At 39.0% G+C, this 7,500-nt stretch overlaps 1 protein-coding gene across 2 annotated transcripts in view; it reads right to left on the bottom strand.

The window, feature by feature from the left end:
• The window catches only part of rnf220b (ring finger protein 220b), a 49,071-nt gene that overhangs the window by 18,127 nt on the left and 23,444 nt on the right, over positions 1 to 7,500 (bottom strand). The gene's annotated exons all lie outside the window — the stretch shown is intronic.

Genomic DNA, 7,500 nt, shown 5'->3' with positions numbered 1-7,500 from the left:
CAGTCCTCAGCTAGATATATATTCTTTAATAGATAATTCAGTGCACGGTGTGTGCTACAGGATGTTATCATACATTGTTATGATGAAGAACAGTCTGAGAACATGGTGTAAGGCCTCATACCTAGCCAAGGATTATCACCTCTTACCATGTTCACTTACCAGCACTGACCAGTTAAAGACCTCATTGGTGGTTGCAGAGCAAAATCACACAGAGAGACGAAGCATTGCCAGAAGATTGCATTTATCTTGTGTGTGTGTGTGTTTGTGTGTGTGAATTACATGTGTCTGTGCTGAGTCTCTACTAACAATGAAGCTGTTGTTCTTAGCTCCTAGTGGTGTTTTTTTGTTAAATTTCACATTAGTTTGTAAAGATCATCTCGTGCTTTGACCCATTTACAAAATCACCACATTCACTATATAGGTTACACCACACACAAATAAAATCCTCTGTGTAGCTCAGTGAGGTCATTGGGAAATGTTTTTAATAGGTCTCTTACTTTGAATGAACTGTAACTGTAAATTGCTATTGTTACATTTGATTATAAGCAGAGCAGTCATTTAGAACACTGATTATAATGACAGCAATCCTGTGTGCTCAACCCTATAAACTGTGTGGGAGCTCAGTGGTCAAGCCACTGGGTTACTTATCAGAAGGTTGGTGATTGAAGCGCCGGTATCACCAAGCTGCCACTAGAGGGCCCTTAACCCTCTGTGCTCCAGGGGTGCTGGGACAATACTAAAGAAATTAAACTTGGATATAATTTTGAAAGTAATCAGTGTGCAGCTTGTACAGTAGTATAGATTTTCTGTCCTCTAAAAATAACTCAACATACAGTAGACAACATAAATACACAGCTGCACATTGACTACTCTAAAATATATCCAAAATGCATTTTTATATTATTGTTCCTTGAGAAGACATACTACAATGGTTGCTGAAATGTGAGGGGTGTACTCACTTTTGTGGGATACCGTGATATACTGAGTACACCCCTCACATTTCAGCTCTCCCTCCGGGGCCCTTGAACAAGGCCCTTAAACCTTATGTCTAAGCTCAGCTTCCAAGCAAGCTGTGAGATGTGAAGAAAGAACTTTACTGTGCTGTAATGTATATGTGACAAATAAAGGCTTTTCTGTTCTCTCTTTCTCTTTATCTATCTATCTATCTATCTATCTATCTATCTATCTATCTATCTATCTATCTATCTATCTATCTATCTATCTATCTATCTATCTATCTATCTATCTATCTATCTATCTATCTATCTATATCTATCTATCTATATGAAGAGCTAATGAGTGTTCAAATGAAATCAGTAATGAAACAAGGCCTGAGATTCCCAGCTGTCATTTTTTCCGATGCCATTTCCGAGCTCCTGATGATCCGGGTCAGGTGTGTTAGATCAGTGTTAAAGCCGAACTCTTTATTAGAACGTCTGCACACCATTTTTTTCACAATATGAGAGCATTCTTGAGTTTTATAGTTCAGTGATGGATCATTTTAAAAACTGAAAAAGAGAAGAACATGCCTGGTTGGAAGCGTTTGTGGAGGAGTCTAGTATTTTCCTGATGTAAGCTGCAAATAAATTGAGGTATATAATAATAATAATAATAATAATAATAATAATAATAATAATAATAATAATGATAAAAGCTTTTTGAATTATTTCTGACTAGACTGGGGAGAAAATTGGGCAAGTATGAATTTTGTATTTAATTATTTTTTAAAGATGTACTAGAATATATTTTTTAAAACATTTTCTAAAAAAAAAAAAAAAAAAACCCAGAGCAAATTGAGAGAACATGACAGATAGAATAAGAATAATACATAAGAAAAATACATAACTATATAAACACAGTGCCTTGTAAAAATATTCCCCCTCATTTTTTCTTTTTGTTTCTTTTTTGTTAAATCAACTAATAATGTGACACAGAAAACAGGACAAACACCAAGTTGAGCTCAGTGTGTTTATTATAATGGCTGCTGTGTGAATGTGTGCGTGTTTGTGTGTGTGTGTGTGTGTGTGTGTGTGTGTGTGTGTGTGTGTGTGTGTGTGTGTGTGTGTGGGTGTGTGTGTGTTCAGGTTAAAGTCCTTCAGTGGGTTAAACAAGAGAGAGGCGTTCAGTCAGAAACGCTGTTTTAATTTACACCGCATCTCCTGAAAGTGTGAAAGCATTACGAGGCGAGTCGCCTCCATACGCCGCCGGCTCACAGATCGAGCGAATCTATTAACCAAATAAAATCCTGTCAGCACCTCGACAGGCATCAGCACAACGCCAGGAGAAAACCAGAGGAAGAGAGAGTGAGTATGTCCCCCCCATCTGCCCCCCCACGACCCCCTCACTCTTACCCCCATCGCCTAGGCCTCACTAACAAGCCGCCAAATGAAGCCAAATTGATGCGAATAAAACATGTGCTGTGGACGGCGCAGCATCCCGGCCCTCGTGCCCTTGAGAAAGTGACAGCCACATCGGGCTCCTTCCTAAATCAATTCACGTTGAAGCGTTGCCTCCTTGTCTGTTTTTTCCCTTTCAGCACTGGAATCTCTCACCTGGAACCGAATCTTATAAACAGGCGTAAATAATAACGCGAGAGAAACAAAGCGGAGATAAGAGGAATTTCATCAGATCCTCCAACGATTGCTGATTACGGCTTTCCTGCAAGTCGTATTACTTTTGTAAAAAAAAAAGAACAAAGAAATTGAGAATTTTCAAGATAAAATCTCAAAGATGATTTTTTGAATGATCGATTGGTTTGTTCAGCCGCAAACGAAAGTCCACCCTACGCATTCCGGTTTTTACATTTATTCTGATATTAAAAACAAATACAAAATGTTTCTATTCAGTTGAATTTCTAAAAATAAGACTCCACCAACAGCTGGGTCTAAAATTCAATGTCCTTCTACCTCATAACGACCTTTTCGAAACCAATCCTACGCAGTGTGTAAAAGTGGTGGACAAAGTACACAAGCCATGTGCTTGAGTCAAAGTAGAGAAACACTCGGTAAAATATTACTCCAGTAAAAGTTATAGTGTTCCCGTTAAACTTTCACATGAGTAAAAGTACAAATGTATTTGCCTTCAAATTTACTTTTTCTACATTTTTTAAGTATTAAATATAAGTAATGTAAGTATCCAAATGTAAGTATCCAAAGTATTATGCTTTATTATGGCTATAATGTTTTTTTTTTTTTTTCACATGACTCTTTGCTTAATCAACTCGCCTTTTGTGAAAAGACTCTAATGTTACCCACAGCACAGAAATATATTAATAGAATGATGATTGTCAAACACTAATTGTTATCTATGAAAAATTATCATTAGCCCAAAACCGTCTTTTCAACTACTTCAGAAAAATCAGGTGTTGTGGCAAGCTAGAGTCAGGAGTTTCTTCAATCATTTATTCCTCAAAAATGTTGAACTGATGCTGAACAGAGAGTTTGTCATCATAAAAATCCTCATGAGCTGATTCACATTGCTTTCTCACCTGTTACTCTTTCTTTGTCGATTGTAAATTACAACTGAATCAATTAAATCCAATTAATTATTCAAATGAATTTATTTGGTTTGATTTAGTTTCAAGATGATTAGAATTACTGTTGTGTAATACATATAATGTTGAGCTTTAAGCTTTTGTACTTATACATTTATTAATGAATTGCTCTTTTATATCTCTATCATTTGTATACATGACTTAAGTAGGTCTCTCTCTCTCTCTCTCTCTCTCTCTCTCTCTCTCTCTCTCTCTCTCTCTCTCTCTCATTCTCCCACTTTCTTTCTATCTGCCGTGCTAGACATGCTCCTGAAAATACCATTGGACCTGACCCCCTTCTGCCTATTCATCCATATTCTCTCATAAAGATCTCATTACTTTGAAGCCACTCACTTCAACTGAGAATGGCTCTGTATTGACATCCAAAAAATACTGTTATAATAATGTCCACTCTTCTGTGAAGATGTTCCACTAGACTTTGTGGAGATTTGTGCTCATTCAGACACAAGGTTGTTAGTAAAGTCAGGTATTGATGTAGGTGTGGTGCGGAGGCTTTGAGTGCAGTAAGCATTCACATTCATCCCAAAGGTGTTCAATAGGGTTGGCGCACTACAGCAGGAGATCTTTCACTTAAACCCATGTAGGAAATATCTTCATGGAACTGGCTTTGTGCACAGGGGAATTGTCATGCTGGAACTGGTTTGGGTCTCCAAGGTTAAGTGAAGGGACAATTTAATTCGTCCATCTCCTCTGGCTCACTCATTAGGGATACATTTCTTTCGGCTTCTCCCATTAGGGGTCGCCACAGCGTATCCTCCGCATGTTTGATTTGGCACAACTAACAGAGATAAATTCATGAATTTAAAATGGATGCAGTAATCCCCTGCTATACCGTTCGAATCTGGCGCCCCCGATTTATTGCGAAATTGCAATTGCCACATAACTCATTTGTTTGGCTGATTTTCCCGGTCTCTCGTGGATAGCACGGTGGACCAAAAAACTTATAGGGAATTGTTTTTATGGAGTTTTATGTTGAAATAATAAAATTAATTAATACAAATATAATTATAATTATAAAATAAAATAAAATGTTATTAAAGAACAGTACTGTATACGTAAAATAGCATTTTTAAGGTGGCGTCCGTTTATCGCAGGTTTTTCGTTTGTCGCGAGCAGATAAACCACCGTGATAAACGAGGGATTACTGTTTTCTAAAACCAAATTATTTCTGTAAATCTTCTTCAGGACATTGTCAATTGTTTAAATAAAAATAAAATGAAATGAAGTAAATCGAAATAAATGGCAGCTTCACGGAGCTGGGTTCGACTCGGGCCATGAGCTGACCTTTTCTAAAAGCCAGAGCTTTATCCAGACATTACTAGAAGATGTCAAAAAGCAGAAAGGACACGCCTCAAACGTCATATTCTTTTACAAACACACAGACGGGTAACCACACACATTACACACAGCCTGAAAGATCGATTGCCCCGATTAAAGTCGGCTGCTTCGGGTGTAATATCGTTAAATCACAACAACAAAGTGGCAAAAGGCAAATGTGGACCTGGTCATCCGTGTCGAATCCGTGTTCCGACACGATGCTTGCATTTTCCTAAACCGTATGCCGTATCTGGAGGCCTGGTGTGTTCTGCATACGATTTCTTGTATACAGGTTTTGTACCAAGCAGTAATTTATTCTCTCTTTAAGCCACACACTTTTCAAATGGTCAGTGTTTATCTTTCACCTGTAAATGTGGCTTTATCCAATATACCCCATGTCCCTCCTCTGCACATGTCCAAACCATTTCAATCTTGCCTCTCTCACTTTGTCCCAAAAAAAAACGTCCTACGTGCAACCAAATCTGAGGTAACAAAAGTGAGTACACCCTTCACCTCACATTTCAGCAACCATTGTAGTCTATCTTCTCAAGGGACAACACTAAAAATGAAATTTGGATATATTTTAGAGTAGTCATTGTGCGTCTTGTATATCAGTACAGATTTACTGTCCTCTAAAAAATAACTAAACATACAGCCATTACTGTCAAAATAGCTGGCAACAAATGCGAGGGCACCCTAAGTAATAACAGCTGTATGTCGAGTAACCATGCAAAGGCACATCTCCTAATAATGTTCATGTTTTTGTCTACATAATAGACAAATCATGTATTAGAGCAGTTCAAATTTGGTGCTTTAAGTTCTGTTCTCTCATACTGACCACTGGATGTTTAACATGGCACCTAATGGCAAAGACTCGCTGAGGATTTGAGAATTAGAACTGTTGCTCTCCACAAAGATGGCCGAGGGTATAAGATCGGTAACACTCAGTACAGTGGCCAGGGTCATACAGAGTTTTTCCAAAACGGGTTCCAATTGGAACCGGCCTTACAAGGGCCCATAAAGAAGCTGAATTCTTGTGCATCAGGTTTAAAAGTTCCCTTCAAAGTTCAGTTTGCAGAACCGTCGTTCCAGAAGGAAGCCTCTTTAGAAGCTGGCTCACAAACAGATTGCTGAAGACAACATGTACAAGAGCATAAAATACTGGAACCATGTCCTGTGGTCTAATAAGTCTAAAACTCTTTGGCTCAGATGGTGTCCAGCATGTGTGGTAACTCCCTGATGAGGAGAACCAATAAAATTGTGTCTTGCCTACAGTCAAGCATGTTGGTGAAAGCATCATGGTTTGGGGCTGCATGAGGGCTGCTGGTGGTGGGGAACTGCGGTTCATTGATGGAAACATGGATTCCAACATTTAATGTGACATTTTGAAGCAGAACATGATGCCCACATTTCAGAAACTGGCCAGAGCGGCAGTTTTCCAACATAATAACGACCCAAACACACCACCAACATGACATCTGCCTTGCTAAGTTGACGTTAATGGAGTTGACAAGTATGTCTCCAAACCTGAACCCTATTGACCACCTGTGGGGCATCTTCAAGCGGAAGGTGGAGAAGCAATAAACAAATGCAGAAAGCAAGAAAGAAAGAAAGAAAGAATGTCTGTAAAGGGTTTTTTGCTTCCTGGCAGTCTTTCTAAAAAGTGCCTCCTCTACACCTGCCTTGTCTCCCCTCGTTTCCTCCTCGTTTGGAATGATGTCTGGTTCATATTTAAGACATCAAATGCTTCGTTTTAACACAAGCAGATTTTTTCATCGTTTTTTAAATATGGTGAGGTGGAGGAGAGAGAGGAGGAGGGGTGGATTGGGGTACATAAGGCCGCTGCGAGACGTTTTTATTGGAGAAAATAATGGGCCATTGAGGGAGCCACTTTAATGGGCAACATAATAGGCAATGTAGTAACACATCTGCTGCAAGAGGCCTTTTCCTCCTTTTTTTCTGTTTTTCTTTTTCATTCTTTCATTCTATAATCAACTCAGCACGTTCAGCCTTTCCGACATCCCGCACGTCCACACACCACCGGTACACACTTACGCATTAGACGTTTAAAGAAACTCTAATGTTAATTTATTTAATATGGGGCATAATAAAAGAAAACATCAGGCAAGAACCAGAGCCAGCGTGCGTGCGTGCGTGCGTGCGTGCGTGCGTGCGTATGTGTGTTTGTGTGCGTGTGTGCGTGCGTGTGTGCGTGTGTGTGTGCGTGTGTGTGTGTGTGTGTGTGTGTGTTAAATTTGAAATCACAACACACTCACTGCCTCATATTAAAATGCCAATCAGAGAGCTTGTTTGTGTTTGTTTTCTTTCATTGTCAGAATTAAACTTACAGTAGAAAGCAAGAAAGCAAGCAAACACACACACACACACCACACACACACACACACACACACACACACACACACACTGGGGCTAATGACTGACTTTGTAAAACCTTATAAGTAGCCATATCGTGTTTTTTTTTTCTACCAAATTGTTTTGTTTTGTGGGGTTTTTTTTTAACACATTAATTTGATACACACATGTACACACACATACACACACTCTCAGTGATGAGAGACAAGCTGATATCCCTTCGGCTATAAAAGTCTCGATAAAGTTGAAGGATGGAT

Source organism: Silurus aristotelis, assembly GCF_946808225.1.
Source record: "Silurus aristotelis genome assembly, chromosome: 11".
NCBI classification, from domain to species: Eukaryota; Metazoa; Chordata; class Actinopteri; order Siluriformes; family Siluridae; genus Silurus; species Silurus aristotelis.
Note: the sequence above shows the minus strand (reverse complement) of the source record. Positions and strands in the feature narration are given on the sequence as shown.